Below are 21,901 nucleotides of genomic sequence, written 5' to 3'. Positions count from 1 at the left end.
GCTAAGTGATTACTGAGGCTTAAACTGATCTCTGCTTGATGGCTGTTAAGATATCCGAGAGCCTCATAAACATTTAAGTCTAGAGCTACAATGGCCAAGAGCCACCTGTTGCAGACAGTGGCACCAGCACACGATGGTTGTTTGATGGGAAGTTTTGACTATAAAACTGGAAAACCATGCTTATGATAAAGATGGCTTTCTCCTTTCTTCCTCCCAGCTTTCCCAACAGCTTCCCATTTAGGCAGAAGCTATAAGTCCTCTGGGCCTTTTTCCTGTTGGACATCGTTTTCTTTTTCTAAGGGAGCCACATTATGAACATCTTTATTGACTCACACCCTTTAACCCTTCTCAGTGTAGCTGAGGCCCCAGGCAACTTGTAGGCAGTGCTCACTCCAGCACACTCCCCCACATGGAAGCACATCAAGAAGAGGCAACACAACACAGAACCCAAAGCTTGGAGTAACTGCCAAGTTACTGTACCAGACAAACTCATGGTAGACAGAGTAAATATGAGCTCTGGGAAGAAGGTGGCAGTGAACTTATGGCATTTGGCATGGTGGTCTTTGGCCTGCTTGATGCCCCCCCTGTGGTGATACAGAGCAAAGAAGTCACCAGCCTCAAGTTCACTCATGCCCTTTGTGTCTACAGGAAGAGAATGAGAGATAAAGTGAGACTGTGTAATATGACTATTCTGCTGGGGTGGGAGGTAAGGCAGATGGGCATGGGAAAGGAGGGGAAAACATTGAGAGCCCACACCAATAACAATCCAGGTGTTTATTAAGGTGGACACCATACCAAGTTTCTTTCCTTAATTCTATGATACAGAATTATCATAGGGTATATTAGTAGAAAATGATGATGTTGAATTGTTGGCTCAATCCTTCACTCCTCTTTGATCTGAGCTCTCTTTTATTTCAAGTTTTTAAAATTAAAGATCAGAACTTGGAAGGTATTTATCAACCTCTCCCTATCATTGTCAATGATGATGAGTCACCCAGAAAAGGCAGGAAGGGGCACAGGTTTTTTGGTTTGTTTATCTGTTTTTAGTCTATAATTCTAAAGAATTTTGTGGTTACAGACAGCAACTTGGGAATGGGATTTCTGAGGTGCCAGGAGACTCTGCAGTCAATTGTTTGTAGACAGCCTATGGTAGACTGAAAGGGAACTGGCCAGACTTTTGTGTGAAGGCAAAAGAACTTTAGAAAGTTGTTTGTGTCTTGGTTCTTGACATCCACAGTGATTAGACATGCCAGCTACCAACTATACTCACCAATATGGAAAGGGCCGAAAATTAATAGATCACTTCTCATTTTTTAGTGTCTAAATCATGGGCATTACCTAATCATCTAACATCAAACCATTCAAACCATGTGTATTCAGTTCACTCAGGGTTCATGAATATTGGGGAAGGTTGTACCTGTCCACAATGCCCTTACACGGGTGACATCTTCCCACAAGATTGAAGTACTCTAAGTGGTCAAATTATTAGAATACCCATGATGCCCTGGTTGAAAGCCAGGTGACCCCAAAACACAAAATGGTCAGGCAGTCATGTAAACAGCATGATGAGCACTCCAGCAAGTGAGAGAGGATAGCATGGTAAGTAGAGAAATAACCAGGAAAAAAATCATCACTTATTAACCATGGTTGAGGTTTATCCTACATGATGAAAAGCACCTTGGCACGTCTTTTCTTATCAATAAACAAGAGCCCCAACAAAGCCAAAGCCCATCAATGCCTTTTCTCCTAGCTCATCCTAAGAGCACCCATCCTGCTGAGGTCTTGTGAGCCAGACTGTAGAATTTAGCAAAATTTCAGCCTGGGCTGTTTCTGACTCGAGTTTCCATCTCTCTCTTTTGGAAATAAAAATAAATACTATGCTATTCATGTTTTAAAAAAATCATCACTAAAATAAGAGTAACATTATATAAATAAATAAAATAAAAGGATGATAAATCTCATTCCTAAACTTATAATGTCATAACACCTTAAAGATTCTTGGTTACTAATTATATTTTTAAAAATTCAAAAAAATGAGGTTTAGTGTGAGGAAGGGACTCATATATCACAATATGAAGAATAAAAATATTTAAACTATTTTGGGCAACCAGCAGCAAAATCTGACAATGCATTTGAGACAAATACTTCTTCCAAGGTCCCTTATTTTCCAATTCCCAATAGTGGGCAAAAGAAGAGCTTTTCAGGTGAATATCTCTCCCTCAGGCATCTGGCACATCTCAGGGTTCAGGTCTTTTCTACAGTTGTCCGCAAACCTGTTTTGTGGCAACCCCAAAATCCTAGATAAAGAGCATTCCCAAAATCTTCTAAATAGTTCCACAGATTGTGCATAATACATTGCCTGATACTTTGAGGTTGGATAATTTAGATATTTTCACTAGGAACTACACTGGGAATAAATTAGTCTTTTTGAATGAGGGGTTGCATTAAAATCACTGAGTTAATCATCTTTTTCCACAAGCTCTGGTGTAAGTGTGGAGATCTGTTTACAACTTATGATTGGCACAGCAGATCATTTGTTTATTACATGTGACTCATTTTTATTTTGATTCAGATACAATAAAACAAAATAAAGTATAAAAATACTTTCAAATTCAGGTACTAAAGTGATTTATTCTTGGAATCCTAACTGTATTATAAAAAAGTATGTATATAAGTGGGTATATATACATACTTATATATAGTGTATATATTAGAATATAATACTATAAATGTTTTAAAATGTTGAAAATTGCTAGAAAAAGTGTGCCTCAGTCTTTTCTGTGATTTCCTTTACCCTTGAACATTTATTTTTAAAAAATTTTTATTATAAAGATGTGGGGTACAATTCAGGATTAGGTATATAAAAATTAATCATGCAGGTACCCTTGTTGATGAGATATGCCCCTCCCTCACCTAGCAGTTTCCCTCAACTGCCAATCCACTCCCACTCCCCTGACAGTTTCCCAATAATGCCAATCACTTTCTTATAGCATTATAATTGTTCAAGTTCTGCTTATGAGTGAGAACATAGAAAAGTCTATTCTTTGTTTCTGTGATAGATCACAAGTATGATCAACTCCAAGACTGCCCACTCTCACCCCTCTTGTTCAATATTGTGTTGGAAGTCCTAGCTATGAAAATTAGACAAGAGAAGGATCTCAGAGGTATCCAGATAGGAAAAGAGGAAGTCAAGTCATTCCTCTTTGCTGATCCTTTGATCCTATACCTTGAAAATCCAAGAGAATCTGTCAAAAACTTGCTTGCACTGATAAAGGACTTCAGAAAAGTCTCAGGGTACAAAATAAGTGTGCAAAAGACAGTTGCATTTCTATACACCAACAACAAGCAGGCAGAGACCCAAATAAAAAAGGAACATTTCAATTGTCATAAAAAAGTAAATATAAGAACATAGAATTTCATTAATTCTTTTGGTAGTGACTATATTTGTTTCCAAAACAATTCATTTCTTCTTATTCATTGATTTGAATAGACTCATTGGTTTTCATATGTTTTTTCTCTCTTTTATGCTGTTTCCTAATCTATTTATTTAGTCTAATTTGTTACTTACTTGTAGTAATTCAAATCACAAATATTAATCCAGGTGCACTAAAGAAATATGAGATATTATTCTTAACACTTGAGTGGCTAACAGCAAGTCAGGGAGACACAGCACACTGAAAAGAGCAGCTAACTATAATAGGCAGCATATGGTGGGGTGGAATAGACTCAGAGTTATACATACCAATATTTTTTAAGGAAGTAGAAACAGAAATTGCAAAAGAGACCAAGAAGAGGCAGCTAAGAGAAAAGCTTGGATAGTGTCACATCAAACAAGCCAAATGAGAATGGGGTTTCACACTGACTGACACAGAGATGTCAATGGAATTGAAGGCTAAGAAATTGGAATTGTTTACAGTTTTCTTAATCTTGGAGTCAGTCATTTCAACAGATTGGTTGAAATATAAGCCAGACTCTTAGAGCTTAAGGATGAAGGAGTGGTGAAAAAGCAGAAATTAGTAAGTATAAACTACTTTTTCAAGAAAAGTGTCCAGGAAATAAAGTAAAGTAAGACTCATAGGGCTAAAAAGATTTTTAAAAGAGAAAGAGGGAGAGATATTTTTCCAGACTGGGAAAGATGGCTTCATAGAATATGTCTTGGCAATGAAAAACAAACCAGAGAGAAGAAAAGCTGAAGATGTTGGAGATGGAACGTATGATGGAGCAGGACTGCTGGGATGACAGACATGAGACCAAGAAAGGGAGGGACTGTCTCAGAGGCAGAGAAGCAGGAAGAGGATGCAGGAGAAAGAAATGGCATCCTCAAAGACAGAGACAAACAGATGATGATATCTCCACCAATTAAACTGGGGGCCAGGTCAACCTTCAAGAGTGAGAGAAGAAGAAGAAGACACCTAAGAAACCAAGGAGGATGGGAATGTTAGGCAGAGCCACTGTATAGGAAAAGAAATAAAAGAAAAGAAATTTCCAAATGTCAAGGTTAGTCCAACTGAACAGTTCAATAAGCATTTATAGAACACTTCCTATATGCTTAACCTGAAAGCTGGTGCTGGGGTTACAGAGATAAGATGTGGCTTGACAGTTACTGTTCTGCAAGGAGTGGAGAGTCTAGAAGGCAAGACACTCAATGTGGCAAGTGTCAGAAGAGAAGTATTAAAAGGGTGCTATGGGACAAGAGGAAGTTGCGCCAGCTAAGACAGGTGGAGCTAGGTGGAGAGGAGAAAGAGAGGAAAGCAGGACAAGGAAGAGACTGAAGAGATGGTTTCTAAAGGATAAATAACTCCTGCTAATGTGCAGGAGAAGGTATGACAGGAAAAAACAAAAGGTGTTTTCTCCATGTGGAAGAGAATGGGCAGGCCTACAGAGTAAGATTTCCCATGATGTGTGTCGGGGTCCTGAAGTTGTGAGGTATTGCCAGAGAGGAGAGTGTGATACAGAAGAGATTGGTGGCCAAATACAGAAGATGTGTCAGTATCAGATCTGTTTGAACATTTTTATGTAGATAATTTGCAAGCACTGCAAGCCTGAAGCAGAGATAGAAGCTGGGCATGGTGAGATTGACGCTCAACAAAGTTCCTTCCAGAGGTGGTGTTGGTGAGTGGATGGGGTGTGGCAAGAGGTAATAATGTAAGCATGTGGTAAAATTGGAAAATACTAATTAAACAACATGGACAGAAATTATTGATTGAGTGATGTGGGAGGTTAAGAGAAAGGAGGCTGTAAAAGATACTTCTAGGTCTGGCATGGTGGCTCAAGCTTGTAATCCCATCTCTTTGGGAGGCTGAGTGAGAGGATTGCTGAGCCCATGGGTGTGAGACCAGCCTGAGCAACATAGTGAGACCACGTCTCTATGAGACAGGAGATAGCTAGAGAAAGTCTAGGCAGATAGACAGACGGGTCCTCTGATAACAATGTAGCAAACTCCCTAATAATGTACTGAACTCCCAGCAGACCTCTCAGGCTCAACATTGGTAAACAAGCTCCCTGCAAGCCTCTCAAACTAGAGCTTAAGTATTCACTACTGGGATTGAAAAGCAACCAATCAGCTCATCATTATGCCCCTACCTCCTGCCAATTTGTCCTTAATACTGACCAATCAGAACAGCTACAGCTCACAACTAGTGCTAGCCAATCAGTTTGGACTTAGGGCCATATAAACATCAGGTTTGGGGTCCCAGATGGGCAATCCCCTCAAGTCTCCTCCCACCATGAGGCTTTTCTGTCCTCTCAATAAATCCTGCTTATTCACTTTCCAGCTATCCGTGTCCCTCAATCTTCCTGAGCATGAGACAAGAACCTTGACCCTGAAGAGCTGCAACCTAAAGAGCTGCAGATGATCACCAGAGTTAAAAAAAAAAAAAACTGGTTGAAGCTATGGTGGCCAAGAGTGTGCCATGGCACTCCAGTATGGATGACAGAGTGAAACTCCAACTCAAAAAAAAAAAGCAATGCACTCCAGAGACTGATTTGTCAGCCAACGGAGCTGGCCAAACCAAGAGAGCTGCCAGAAGAAGGTAAGACTCTGAAGTTGAAACACCCAGGGGGCTAGCACTTTCCAGCCCACTGAACCAACAACACTCTCAAGGCTTGGCTCGCCAGCCCATTGGAGTCAACACCCTGGGGGCTAGTCTTGCCAGGCCCCCAAATCACAACACCACCCTGGGGGTTAGGCTTGCCAGCACCACCCCCACGAATCACAACACTCTGAGGGCTTGACCTGCCAGCCCATAAGAGCTGACACTTCTGGGGTTAGGCTTACCAGCCCCTCCATGACTCTCTGGAGCTTGGATGGCCCATTGAGCTGACACTCTTGAAGCCCAGGCTGACCTGAAAAATCCACATCATCTACAATAAATCAAAAAATTATCTGGGTGTGGTGGTGCATGCCTGTGGCTCCCACTACCTGGAAAGTTGAGGCAGAAGGATCACCTGAGCCCAGAAGGTAGAGGCTGTGGTGGCCATGAGCAGCATACCACTGTCCTTCAGCTTGGGTGACAGAGTGAGACTCTGACTCAAAAAAAGGTACTTTCAGGTTTTGTGGAGTGACTTATAATTAAGATAGTGAGTACAAAAGAAATAGGTTACTCATGAAGATAGTAAGTGTAATTTTGGACTCCTAATTTAATATTGACACTTTAAATTTTATAATTTAAGTTCAAAAGAATTTAAAGTACTTGCAGGAAATATAGGTGGAGAGGTTTACTGGGAGGCTAAACAAATGAGTCTGAACCTTAGGAACATATTCTAGTGACATCTGTTTGTAATGGCTGGACTCAGCTGGGTAACTTTTTCTAGCAAAACCATGGAAAATGAAAGAGGGAATGCAAGCTTTCAGAATCGTAATATCTATGGTGAAGAGGGAGCTAATGAGAGCAGGGTGATGACAAGATCTAAGTAGGGAGGTGATATCAGAAGTGAGATAATAACAGTGGGGTAAAAGAGAAACTATGAGGTCTGAAAATGAGGTTCACGAACCATCCTAGAAAAAATGCTACATACCTCATTGCTGAATATCACTAGGGTCATTTCAAAGTATTCCCCTTGGGAAGCTGTGCACAGATGCCAGTGCCTAGTCCACCCATCAAAGCAGTTTTGTATGTCTTTTTCTGGAATGGCCATCGGGGCTATCATTATCATTTGTTGGAGTTTGACAATTAAGTTCATGAACTTGTCACATGTGCTTACATTGGCAACACTGTACCAATAATTGTATTGAAACACTCTGTCTACTCACCTGATCTGGCTCCCAGTGACTTTTTTCTTTACCCAAAGATAAAGGAAATATTGAAAAGAAGACATTTTGATGACATTCAGGACATGAAGGGTAATATGACAACAGCTCTGAGGGCCAGTCCCAAAAACGAATTCCAAAATTGCTTTGATGGGTGGACTAGGTATGGACGTCAGAGCCTCACTTCCCACGAAGAGTACTTCAAAGGTGAATAAAGTGATTTTCAGCAGGGTGATGTGTAGTACTTTCTCTAGCAAGAGTTTGTGAACTAATAGACTAAGGTCTAGTACTCACTAGCTGGGAGATAGGGCAGAATTGACAGGAGAGCAGAATGAGCTCTGAGTGGGCAAGTTCTGAGTACCTGAAGGTGGAAAATTCTGAGTGACGACATTTGGGTGAAGAAGGCTGGGTGAAGAACGGATAGAGATAATGTGTAGGAAGGTGTAAAATAGAAAGGGGGCAATCTGATGGCCATGGTGAATTCCCAAAATACAAGAGTGATGGTAGGAGAACAGAGGGAAAAGGGAAAAAATGACTCTAGCCTAGAAATCAACAAATGAAGATTTTCAAAGAGAAAAAACATAGTGATCTGTGTGTGGAGAGCTGAGCCATTTGCTTCCTTGTGGAGTAGAGAAGAGCTGAGGCTTCCATGGAAGAGTGATGCAGGAGCCATGCTATGACCTTAAATACTATCCAGGTTTGAATTCCTTATCCCCCATGCATTTGTCTTTTTTTCCACACCCCTACCACTCCTATCATTTATCCAGTCTAGCTATTTTAAGAGATTGCCTCAAAAGTTTCCCTCTTCATTCAACTTTAATTTTAAAGATGTGTAAAGCACCTCAACTATGTACATATAATAGGCATACCCTTCCATCTAGATTGCCATGAAATCTTGCTGCTACCCTATTTTCTTTTATTTTATTTTACATCCCCAGGCCAGATTCTCTTTAACTTTTCATCACATAAGTGAAATGTTATGGGCCAATAATGTGTAATTCCTTGAGTAAGAGAAAGTATACTGTTTCCATTGGTGTAAAGCATGTCCCATATCTACACACTCCTCTTGCCTGGATCCTAAGCCCACCGGCATCCATCCCTGATTCTTCCTCCTGGTTTTAGCAGGGGCAGGCTTGTCTGCCTAGAGTCTTCTTCCTGCAGCTGCCTATCATGCCATATTCTTGCTCGAGTCTGCATTTTTCCTCTTAGAAGGCTATTTCTCTTTTTGGCAAATCTCAACTCTGCCTATCTTCCTTGCTTCCATTGTGGAGTTCTCTGGAATGAAGGCAACCCATACTGATCTCTTGATTAATTACTATTTAAGTGTTTTATGATACAGTTTTTCTCTAATTTTTAAGCTGCATCACTTCTCCAATCTGAGTTTACATTCCCTGAGTAGAAGAACTCATGTTTTCCTTTTCTGAATTTTTCATAAGACTGTTTCTTAGTCTTCTGACTTATTAATTATAATAAACAATCTTAAAATTTAATGACATCCTGTCCCTTTCTTTCATCTTCTGATGGTGACATGAGCAAGGCATTTTCTAGTTTGATGATTCCATAATATTTGTTGTTAAAAATCATATTTTTGATACATAAAAATTTAGAGATGCAGTCTCAATCAGGGTCTAGATACAAATAGTTTTAAATATCACAAATTTTTAGCCTTAAAAAAGTCCTGGGTTTGTGTAATTAGCTGCTAGTGAAATATAATTGTTTTTGCTCCACTTGAATTTGCTCTCACATTCTAATAAAAAATTTAAGTTACATAGTAATAGGAGAAATATGCATGAAACTGTTTTTCTTTTTCTTTAATATTTTTTATTTTATTTTATTTTTATTTTGTTTCCTCAGTCATTTTTTCATTCTTGAAATGTAGGACTCCTAGGGTATTTGCAATCTACAATATGAAGCTGTTAGTCTTGCAACATTTGCAGAGGACCAAAGAGAAAGTACAGAGACTAGATGGAACATGAAACTCACATTTTTTATTTTATTCAACTTGTTGGCATCCAGTTGATCACATATGATGTATAACATAGTATGTTAAGCTCTGCAGGGGAGGGTTAGAGAAGCATAATCATCAAAGAACTTACAACAGGGGTGAGAAGACAAAACACACCTCTCACCATTTAAGTTGAAATGTGAAAGATTAAATAGCAATATCAGAGAAGCAACTATTAATTTGACTCAATATGCAACAAGGACAGAACAACACCTCTCTTGTTAAAAGGATGACATTTAAGTGTCACCAATTAAAAGATAATTTTCAAAAATAGGATAAAATCATGACTCTCCTATAGATATAAAATGAATGTGTGCGAAAAATTGTTTTTAACTCATTATTAATGTGGGAAGTAGTAAGATGTTATAACCAGCTTTAAAAAAGAATTAAGGGAGCACAAAGTTATATGGAGTAAAGAAATGTTGAAATGAATTTATAAATAGAGAGGAATCTGTTGTTCCATGGAGGGAAGTCAATTGAACCACCAAATAGAATGTTTTGCATGTCTACAAATAAGAATTATTGTGCAATACTATCGGTTATCTACAATTTACACAGCTGCACAATATATCAAAGGCAATGAAAGACCCAGAGTCCCCATAGAATCAAAATCGGATAACCCAGAAGTGTTCATTCAAAATGCTTCATTTTCCACTAAAGCACAAAATTTTCCCTACAAGGCTCAAACTAAATCTAAACTATCATTTCCTCATATTTGATTTCCCAAAGTGATATTTGGGTTTTTTTGCTATTGTTGTTTGTTTGTTTTATTAAACATAGTTTCTGTTTTAAAATTGTGGGATACAGTTAAGGGTTACATATACAAATGTGCATCGTTTAGGCAACCTTGTTGATAAGGAGTGTCCCCCCCATCCCCAGAGAGATATTGACAACCATTAATCCCACCCTCCCTGCCCTCCACCCATAGATTCCCACCACTGTCGATCCTTTTTTTATAGTATTGCGATAGATGTTCAAGGTCCACTTATGAGTGAGAACATGTGATACTCAGATCTTTGTTGCTGTGAAAGATCACTCAGTATTACAGACTCTAGTTCCATCCAGGTTGCTGAGAAATTCATGATTTTGTTCTTTTTTCTGGCTGCTTAGTATTCCATCATGTATATGTACCGCATTTTTTAAATCCAGTCTTCTTTTGATGGACAGCATGGTTAGTTTCAGGTTCTTGATATTCTGAACAATGCTGCGATAAACATACGTGTGCAGGTATCTTTTTGATAGAGTGATTTGAGTTCATCAGGGTATATTTCCAGTAGGGAGATTGCAAGGTCTTATGGGAGGTCGATATTTAGAGCTTTTAGGAATCGCCACACTGTTTTCCACAGCAGTTGCACTAGTTTACACTCCCACCAACAGTGTATAAGTGTACCCTTTTCACCACATCATCTCCAGCATCTATTATTTATTGAGTTATTGATAATGGCCATTTTGACTGGAGTTAGATGGTATCTCAGTGTAGTTTTAATTTGTATCTCCTTGATGATTAGTGAGGTTGAACATTTCTTCATGTGTCTGTTGGCTGCAGGTATGTCTGCTTTTGAAGTGTCTGTTCATATCTTTTGCCCACTTTGTAATGGGGTTGTTTGTTTTTTTTTCTTTTCAGCATGTTTGAGTTCCTTGTAGATCGAAGATGTTAAGGCTTTGTCAGACCTGGAGTTGGCAAACACTTTTTCCCAGTGTGTAGGCTATCTCCCTGCTCTCTTGATGGTTTCTTTTGCTTTGCAGAAGCTTGTCAGTTTAGTGAGGTCCCACTTGTCTATCTTATCTCTTATGGCCTGTGGGTTTCTGGTTTTGTTCAGAAATTGAATGCCAGTTCCAATTTCCATGAGGATATGTCCTTCATTTTCTAAGGTTCTTATAGTTTGAGGTTTTACTTTTAGGTCTCTGATCCATTTAGAGTTAATTTTTGTGTATGGGGATAGATAGGGGTCCTGTTTCATCTTCTGCATGTGGTCAGTGAGTTTTCCCAGCACCATTTACTGAATAGATTCTCCTCTCCCCAGTGGTTGAGAAATTGAGGTTTTGCTTCTGGAATCTCAAATGTATTCCATTGGTCTATATGCCTGTTCCTGTACCAATACCAAGCTGTTTTGATAATTGTAGCTTTATAGTAAAGTTTGAAGTCTGGTAATGTGATACCACCTGCTTTTTTTTTTCTGAGGATTGTTCTGGCTATTCTTGGTCATTTGTGTTTTCATATAAATTCCTATATTGTTTTTTCTAGCTCTGAGAAGAATTTTGCTGGTAATTCGATGGGTACTGAATTAAATATGTAGATTGCTTTAGGTAAGATGGTCACCTTCACAATGTTGATTCTTCCAATCCATGATCAGGGGACATTTATCCACTTGTTTGGGTCGTCTTTGATTTCTTTGAGCACTATTTTGTAGTTTTCATTGTAAAGGTCTTTCACATCCCTGGTTAGAAAGATGCCAAGGTATTGCATTTTTTTTTGTGGATATTTTTAATGGGATTGTGCTTTTTATTTGGGTTTCTGTTTATTATTGGTGAAAAGAAATGCGATTGTCTTTTGCACATTTATTTTATACCCTGCGACATTGCCAAAGTCCTTATCAGTGCAAGGAGGCTTTTGACAGATTATCTTGGGTTTTCAAGGTACATGATCATGTCATCTGCAAAGAGAAATAACTTGACTTCCTCTTTTCTATTTGGAGACCCCTGATTGCCTTCTCTTTTCTGATTGCTCTAGCCAGGACTTCCAATACTATGTTGAGCAGGAGGGGAGAGAGTGGGCATCCTTGTCTTGTTCCAGTTTTCAGGGGAAATGGTTCCAATTTTTGTCTGTTTAAGAGTATGCTAGCTGTAAGTTTCCCATAGATGGCTTTTACTATTTTGAGATATGTTCCATGTATGCCTAGATGTTTGAGGGTTTTTATCAAGCAAGGGTGCTGGATTTTATCAAAAGCTTTTTCTGCATCTAATGATATAATGATATGGGGTACAATTCAAGGTTAGGTATATGAACATTGGTGATGCAGGTACCCTTGATGATGAGATGTACCCTTCCTCCCCTAGAAGTTTCCCTCAACTTCCAAACCCACCCCCTTCCCCTGGCAGTTTCCCAATACTGCCAATCCCTTTCTTAAAGTATTATGATAATTGTTAAGGGTCCACTTATGAGTGAGAACATATGGTACTCTGTTCTTCGTTTCTGTGATAGATCACTGAGTATGATGGACTCTAAATCCATACAGGTTGCTGCAACGTCTATATGTTTTTCTTTATGGCTACATAATATTCCATTGTGTATATGTACCATATTTTTTTATCCAGTCCAGCTTCAATGGGCAGCATTGTTTGTTCCATGTTTCTTCCTATTGTGAATAGAGCTGCAACAAACATTCGTGTGCAGGTATCTTTTTTGTAGAATGATTTGAGTTCCTCCAGGTATATTCCCAAGGGGAATTGCTGGACCATATGGAGGTCAGTTTCTAGTTCTTTCAGAAATCGTCACACTGTCTTCCAAAGTGGTTGCACTAGTTTGCATTCTCACCAGTAGTGTAGAAGCATTTCTTTTTCTCCACATCCTTGCAAGCATCTTTTGTTGTTTTATTGATCATTGTCATTTTTGCTGGGGTTAGGTGGTATCTCGATGTGGTTTTGATTTGCATTTCTCTGATGATGAATGAGGCTGAGTACTTTTTCATGTGTTGGTTGGCTGCTTGTATATCTTCTTTTGAGAAGTTTCTATTCATGTCTTTTGCCCATTTTTAATGGAGCTGTTTGTCTTTTGCTTTCAGCACGTTTGAGTTCCTTATGGAACCTGAATGTTAGACTTTTGTCAGATATATAGTTGAAAAAAATTTTTTTCCCATTCTGTGGGCTGTCTCCCTGCTCTCTTGATGGTTTGTTTTGTTTTGCAGAAGCTTTTCAGTTTGAGGAGGTCCTACTACTCCATCTTACTCTTACAGCATGGGCACTTGGTGTTTGATCAGGAATTGGTAGCCAGTTCCAATTTCCATAAGGGTGTCTCCTGCATTTTCTAAAATTCTTATAGTTTGAGGTTTTACATTTAGGTCTTTGATCCATTTAGATTTAATTTTTGTGTATGGGGGTAGGTAGGAGTCCTGTTTCAATCTTCTGCATGTGATCAGCCAGTTTTCCCAGTACCATTTACTGAATAGATTCTCCTCTCCTCGGTGGTTGTTGTTGGAGGCTTTGTCAAGGATGAATTGGTTGAGAAATTGAGGCTTTGCTTCCGAAATCTCTATCCTGTTCCATTGGTCTATATGCCTGCTCTTGTCCCAATATCAGGCTGTTTTGATTACTGTAGCCTTATAGTAAAGTTTGAAGTCTGGAAGTGTGATACCTCCTGCTGTGTTTCTTTAGATACCTCCTGCTGTGCTTTGGCTATTCATGGTCATTTATGTTTCCATATAAATTTCTGTATTGTCATTTCCAGGTCTGAGAAGAAGTATGTTGGTAGCTTAATGAGTATTGCGTTGAATCTGTAGATTGCCTTTGGTAGAATGGACATTTTAACAAAGTTGATTCTTCCTATCCCTGAGCATGGAATATTTTTCCATTTGTTTGTGTCTTGGATTTCTTTGAGCAGTGTTTTGTAGTTCTCATTGTAAAGCTCTTTCACTTCTCTGATTGGGAAGATACCTAATCATTTTTTGTATGTGTGTGGCTATTGTGAATGGGATTTTGCTTTTTATTTGTGTGTCTGCCTGCTTGTTGTTTGTATAGGAATGCAACTTGTCTTTTGTTGTATATTTTGTACCCTGAGACTTTGCCAAAGTGCTTTATCTGTGCAAACAGGTTTTTGACAGATTCCCTTGGGTTCTCAAGGTATAGGATCCTATCATCAGCAAAGAGAGTTAACTTGACTTCCTCTTTTCCTACTTGGATACTTCTGAGATCCTTCTCTTGTCTAATTTCCATAGCTAGGACTTCCAACACAATGTTGAACAAGAGGAGTGAGAGTGGGCAGCATTGTCTTATTGAAGTTTTCAGTGGAAATGCTCCAGTTTCTGTCCATTTAGCAATAGGTTAGCTGTGAGTTTATCATAGATGGCACTACTATTTTGAGTAATGTTCCTTCTATACATAGGTATTTCAAGGTTTTTACCAACAAGGGATGCTGGATTTTATCAAAAGCTTTTTCTGCATCTAATAATATAATCATGTGGTACTTGTTTTTACATCTGTTGATGCATTTAATTATATTTATGGTCTTAGGAATGTTGAACCAGCCCTGTCCTGCATCCTGGAGTGAAGCCTCTTTGGTCATGGTGGATGATTTTTGAGATTCATTTTTTAATCCAATTTGCTAGAATTTTGTTGAGGATTTTTGCATCTATGTTCCTAAGAGATATTGGCCTGTAGTTCTCTTTTTTTGTTGGATCTTTAGGTTTGGGTATCAGTGTGATGTTACTTCTTAAAATGATTTGGGGAGAATTCCATCTTTTTCAATTGCCTGGAATACTTTCAAAAGGATTGGCATCATCTCCTCCTTGTATGTTCTATAGAATTCTGCTGGAAAGCCATCCAGTCCAGGGCTTTTTTTTTTTTTGTAGGTAGTTTTTATATGACAGAGTCAATTTCCTGGGTTGTTATTGGTCTTTTTAGTGTCTCAGTATCTTCTTGTTTCAACATGGGATGGTTGTGTGGTTTCTGAAAGTCCTCTTTTATTTAGGCTATGGAGTTTGTTTCCATATAGGTGTACATAGTAATCTGTGATAATCTTTTGTATTTCTTCAGGGTCAGTTGTGATCTGAACTTTTGTATTTCTGATTGTGTTGGGCTTTTTCTCTCATTTTCTTGGTCACTCTGGTTAAAGAATCCATCAATCTTCTTAATTCTTTCAATGAACCTTTTTTATGTATTTTATTATATTTTTGTCTTCTATGTTCCATATTTGGGCTCTGATTTGCTTTCTTTTGCTAAAGTGAGGTTTTACTCGTCTTCTCTTTCCAGCTCACTTTGGTGATTTGTTAGGCTCTCAACTTCTCTTCTTTCCATTTTCTTGATGTGTGCTCATAAAGATATAATTTCCCCTTCTATTACTGCTTTCATGGCATCCTAGAGGTTTTGGTAAGATGTTTCTTTCATTTGTTTCTAGGAATCTTTTAGTTTTTGCTTTGATTTCCATTCTGACCCATGTTGTTTAGTGCCATGTCTTTGTGGGTTTTAAGGCTCCACTGTTTTGTGAGCAAAGTGTAAAAAGGTTCCAAGGGACAGGATCCAGAATGAGGGACTCAGACATTTACAACAACAGGCATTTTCTCTTCCTCTTTTTCATCAGAGGTGGGCAGAGAACTGCTCTGATAGCTTCATCAAACACTTTCTTGAGACCTCTATGTGTGAGAACGGAGCACTCCAGGTATTTTGCAGCACTTAGCCCTGGCTAAACCCTGTGAATAGGTGATGTGGGTCAGCTTCTTCCCCTTCAGTTTCTGTTGTTTATCATGCCTAAGATCAAGTTTAGTTTCCGCAAGGATGATGGGAGTGTTGGGACAATTGTGCTGCACTTCAGGATACCACTTTGCATGGACATTTTCAAATGACTCAGGATTCACAAGGGAAAAAAATTAAGAATACATCTGTTTGTGGTTAAGATAGCAGGCATAATCTGTCATAATCTTCTTGTCCAGTTGTATTCCATAAGCCCAGATGCACCAATTTTCATCTACCATGGCGTTGGCAGAATAATTGTCCAAGCCAATAGTGATATATTCTCCAGGAAATGCATTGGTTGTGTAACTGATCAGTAGACAAGTTTTACCTACAGTTCCATCTCCAACAACCACACACTTGGTGGCCTGCATCTGCTCTGCTCACTGGGCTGTGGTGGTGGCTGTGTGCTGGGACAGGAAGTGATGGGCTTGGGGTGTGGTGAGTGGGTGTGCAGCTGCAGGTGGCTGGACACAGGGTGCCAAGGCCACTGTCCATGCCACCTCACCCTTCAGACTGGAAGCCAAAGCCCAACAGTGACCACCACCCAAAGCTGAAGAAAACTCAAAATTGTTTTTCAAAGCCGGGATCTTAAAAATCATTTTCCCCAAATACTTTTATTCTGATGGAGGGCTCTTCAATTTACACTGGGCCATGCTTTAAACTAATGGGAAGAGTATACTTTCTCTTAGTCAAGGAGTTAAACATTATTGGTATTATTATTTAGGCCAATGTTTTCACTTTTTATGCAAATCTGGTTATTCAGATGCCCTGCAATCACCCTAACTCATTTAGTCAACTTAATATTTATATAATTACATGTACTGTGTATCTATGTCCATCAATAGAAGAAATCAGAAAAAAGTTCAGAGTACATTTTTTTCCATTTCAGGAATTTTTTTTCTTTCTTTAAAAAAAATTTTATTATGGAAAATTTCAAATATACATGAAGTTGAGCAAATACTGTGATTAGCCTCCAAGTACCAATCATCTATCTTCAACAATGATCAACTCATGGCTACTCTTTTCCTATATGCTTCATCCCATCTCCCCATGCCATGCCAATGAATTACTCTGTAGCAAATCTGTGATATTACATTATTTTATCTATAAATATTTCAGCAAAGATCTGCAAAAAGAGGAGGACTCCTCAAAAAACATAGCCACAATATTATTATCACACCTAAAAAAACAAATAACCATGCCTTAATATCATCAAATATCTGGTGAGTTTTCAAGTTTTCCCTGATTATCTTCTAATGTTGATTTCTCCAACATATGTGCTTGAATCTAGTCCCAGATGAATTATATGTGTTAAGCAAACACTTAGAAAGCATCATAAATCTCTGGACTAAAACTTACTTCTTAGTAGTAGTACTAATTTAGGAAAAAAATCTGAGATCAGTTTACCATCGGTAAGTTGATATGTCCATTCTGAGGTTTGTGATTTAATGAGTAGTAGCATGTGGTCTATGACACAGCACTGACAGCCTATTGTGGACACCAAAAACACTGCTGGGAAACTTAACATTTGTGACCCAATCACACATGACATGGAGCCCAACTCTTTAGCAATGTATTTTTTTCACCCTTGTTTGTTCTTAACAGGATTTAAGGTGACTAACTTTAAGCATTAGCATTTTGCCACTCATTTTATGAAAAGTGCTGATTACTTTCTTGCTTATTTTGTATTCTACTGATAATGGGATAGCTTGTTATAGCATACCATGTATACATAGACAATGTCTACGTATACCATGACATGATGACAGTCTTTCATACATTAAATTCCCAAGCCAAAATGCAGACAGACAATAAAAGCACTGGGCTCGGTGGCTCAGCCTGTAATCCCAGCACTTTGGGAGGCTGAGGTGAGTGGATTGCCTGAGCCCGTGGGTTCGAGACCCTCCTGGGCAACTTGGTGAGACCTCATCCCTACAACAAATCAAAAAAATTAGGCAGGTATGGTAGTGTGCACCTGTACTTCCAGATACTTGGAAGACTGAGGTGGAAGGGTCACTGGAACCCAGCAGGTTGAGGCTGCTGTGGCCAGGAGTGGCCATTGCACTCCAGTCTGGGTGACAGAGTGTGGCTCCAACTGAAAAAAAAGAAAAACACTGGGAATTTGAATTCATACCACTTAAAAACCAATATTGTAAATGTTTTACATTTCTATGTTTATGTGACCCAGATACTGTGCATTTTCAATTCATGCCTGAGTAACACTGAGAATTTTAAGAAAATTTCTTGTGCTTCCTTTCTCTCCTAATTCTTTTCTATGACTATTGCAAAAGTAAAATAAGTTGCATTTGAGGGGAAGGCCATGCCCTCTTCACTCACAAACAAGAAGAAGAAATGTCATTTGCCATTTATTTTCAGAAAATATTTTTGCATTCAGTAGCATTCGGCCTTGAGGTTTCAGCTCTAACTGGTTGGGAGAAGGAAAGAAACACCAGTCCGAATGTGAAACAAGCCCTGAGTCTGATGACTTAACTGGAGATGGCAGATTTCCAATACAGAATACAATCATTGCTCTTTTCCACTGTACTCTTTCTCATTATCAGAATAGAGCAGCCTCCACGATGATAGCTTTCCTTTTATTAAAACAGCCCAGTAATTCATTAATTTTATGTGGAAATTGAATCTTACATAAGGAAGAAACAAAATTCAAAAACAGACTCCATTGGGTTTTCTTGTCCCATGATGTTGCTATCTGAAGACCCATCATAGGGCAGACCCAGATCTGAATTATAACAAAGTGTCACTGAGTCTGACTTCCTTGGGGGAAAAGTAGGTCTTTTGGAGAGAAAGACCCCCTCTTGCTTTGAGGGTACCTTGGGACCACTTTCTTCCCTTCCATGTGGGATGCATGTCTAGGTTAATCAGGCATTCTATGGGGGTGACTGTTTTCTTTTACAAGGAGAGATTACTTTTAGGGAAAATGCTGGGTGGCTCACGAAATAACATTTGAATAAGATTGATCTGGGGAGGGATTAAAAAGTACAAAAATAAATATATATTTCAGAACTGTTCATTGTATAGAAGGGACCAGAACAGAGTAAGACTTTAAGGAATGATGCATGTTCTCCTATGAATTGACACAAGGAAAAAAAGGACAGACTCAAGTCAAAGACATCCTGAGCACTGTCACTAATGCATTAAAGCACTCCACTGTCCCACTGATAGACTAAGAATAATAAGAAAGAGGATGAATCACAGTTCATTATTAGTCATCACATCCATGGGACAGCTAGAATAACTGAGAAATAGGAAACAATGTCCTGTGGAGCCCAGGATTGTAAGTCTTGGCTTAATAACTTTCTGGCTATGTGACCTTGCATAAGTCACTAAGCCTTGGGAAATCTCTGAAAAACTTGCAGAATAGCACCACGTATGTCATGGAATCATTCATGAGAATCTTGTGATAAAATATGCTTGTCCTGCTGGGCCAACTATACATTCTTATACAAGCATCAACAGATTGGTGAAAAGAGAATTGCTTTGACACTGGGTGCATACACCATTGTTCATGGAGTAAGCAGTAAATATGGAGGTAAAGGTGGAAATGGAAGAGCAAGTGATAAGGGCCCATTTCCAAATGAAGTGCTGAAAATGGGCAGCCAGTGTCCACAGAGTTGTCAACATTCAGAAATGAGTTATCATGGAGGAAATTAAACCAGTTAGCTGCTGGAAAGCCAATACCCACAGAAAGTAATATTCTAGCATGCTTTGGAGACTGACAGGAGACAGTTCTGCTGATAGTCCCAACCCTGGGAAGACAGAAGGCAAGTCTCAATATAGCATTTAGAAACAGGACAGTGTCTATAGGGTGACAGGCAAATTGGAGAAAATCATCTCTTTAAAATAGAGAAAATTAATATTTAGAAAGCAGATTTTAAGGAAAAACAGGGGGAAATGTAAGTTCAAGACAACCTGTTGGTCCTTACAATAAAATAAAAGTAAATCAAGAAGTGCCCTTTGTTAAAAAAGCTTAAAATGTAACATATTTTTAAAATGTACAGTTTGTTAGTTGGTTAAAAGAGAATCTGAATGCCACCTATGCTTATGTTTAAATAATTCTAGAATGCAAAGAAAATGAAAGTATGGTAAGAATAACATCAGCAAAACCTAGGCAAGAAATCAAATGCAACTTGAGATGTATATAGAAAAGCAACCTGTATATCAGGGAAGCCTAATTAAAGAAAGGCTTTAAAAAAAAAAAAACTAGTCAAACTTTCATTACTTGAGAGGAAAACAGAAATGGAACGGTATTTTAAAAACTAGGGAGATGATGGCTCTTTTTAAAAAACTAGGCAGAAACAGAAAATAAACAGGAATGGGGAAAACTGGAGAGACTCTGTGGTGTGTCTCTTCTTTCTCCTCCCCTCTCACACTTCAGGCCCCACCAGAGCCTTGCCTTCTCACCTGGCTTGTGTAAACTCTTCAACCCTAAATTCAACATCAGTGAGATTCTCCAGTTATTCAACTTTTTCCTGTTTGCCTAAGAAGCTACCCCAGAGGAGGGCTGTTGTCAGGATCACTTTCTCCAAGCTGAATGCACAAGTGCTCAATAGATAACAGCTGGTAAATTACCTATACATAGCTAAATCTGGAGGCCTTAAAAATCTTGGTCTATATTTTCCTTTAAAGATTACTTTAGTGACATGAGCAAAGAGTTATATATTTTCTTTAAAAGTACTGATTTTTTTTTAAGTCAAAAATACAAAACTGACATGAAATGCTTAGTCTTTAGGATTACATCATTACCATTGGTGAGTTGAAAATTTGGGGGATGGATTTCTTAAAGTCTGAGTTATCAAAAGTAAAAAGTGGAGAGGTGGCATTCTCTCCTTTGACATAAATGATATAAATATTTGAAAATATTTTCTGGGTTTCAGATAATATAAAAGCAGTTTCCACTGATATATTTTATATTCATTAGAATTTTCTATGATTTCATATTTTGCTTTGCTCTTTCACATTTCTAAACATTTGCCACTCAAGATATAACCTAGGGCTTCAGAAACATAGAGTGCTGACATGAGTTGTGTATGATGTACTTCTTAGTACAAAGTAAGCTCAATGAATTCATTATGACTAAAAAACAAAACAAAACAAATTACAGAAATTGGCAAAGTATGGAGAGAGAAGCTCAAACATTAAATGGGTCTTTGTTCTACTCTCATATTTTAAATATATATTGATAAAGCTTAATAAAATTAATATGATTCAGATATCTCAATATATTCTGAGTCTATTGGGCTAAAAAGTGGTCTATAAGTTAACAAGTATCAGAGTTGTCATTTGATACATACTGATTAAGTTTTATATACAAATATTCTTTCCCAAACTTGAGAAAGTCAATGAAATTAACAACTGGGTAGATGAATAAATAGTTTCTCCCAAATAAAGAGTAATTTGTGATTTTTCTGAGCTTACTTTACAATTAGGAATCAATAACAGTTTTCCATAGTCTAAGATCTTTTCCACCTTCTGTGGGAAGTAAAAGATTTGAATATGTCAATATGTTCTATAGTCCATAACTTATAACCATTGCCATCATCAACCACCAGCAAGGAGGTGGTGGGGAGTCTGTAGACCCAAGGCCATTGTGATTGCATCTTCAGGGTGACATTGAGATGCTGAGCTCATCATCTGCTTAAGTCTTGCTTATGACTGCATGGAGCTTGCACTTTGCCCAAAGCTCACCCCTCTTACACTTACCCATATTTCTTCCCGAAAGATGTTCTTCCTGCATCTCTCAGCCAGTGAGTAGAGCTCCACAGTAGTTTCCAATATTAGGTCCACATTTTGCTCTTCACAATGATCTGCATCACTCTTCCCTTGTTGATGTGGGCATCAAAAGCTCTGTCCCAGGGTGGGTACGTAGTGAGCTCTTCCTGGACATACATCTGCCCATTCTCTAGGAACATAAAGAGAAGTTCTCGTTACTCCCTGTGCCAGCTCTGGAAAATAATTCAAATCAATGGCAACACCTGCTCCCTCTGCTCTCTGGGATATAGGATTCTGCTGAAAAGACAAGTTACACATAAACAATCAGAGACAATTTAGGACAGAATGAGACAGCGCCAAGGCCTAGAGCAAGTCCAATGTAGACACTTTGGACAACAACAATCTCATAACACCTTGGACTAGAAATGTTCTCTTCCTATCCAGCAGTTAGTTGCTTTACTTTGGGTGTGAAC

At 38.5% G+C, this 21,901-nt stretch overlaps 2 pseudogenes; both read right to left on the bottom strand.

Moving 5' to 3' along the window:
• The window catches only part of LOC103266707, a 37,872-nt pseudogene extending 16,244 nt beyond the window's left edge, over positions 1-21,628 (bottom strand).
• Positions 15,508-16,069, bottom strand: LOC103266706 (annotated as a pseudogene).
• Positions 21,629-21,901: the final 273 nt, after the last annotated feature.

This window comes from Carlito syrichta, unplaced genomic scaffold (assembly GCF_000164805.1).
Source record: "Carlito syrichta isolate Samal-C Ts95f unplaced genomic scaffold, Tarsius_syrichta-2.0.1 Scaffold307307, whole genome shotgun sequence".
Taxonomy (NCBI): Eukaryota; Metazoa; Chordata; class Mammalia; order Primates; family Tarsiidae; genus Carlito; species Carlito syrichta.
The sequence above is the reverse complement of the archived record's forward strand: the minus strand, read 5'-3'. Positions and strand labels throughout refer to the sequence as shown.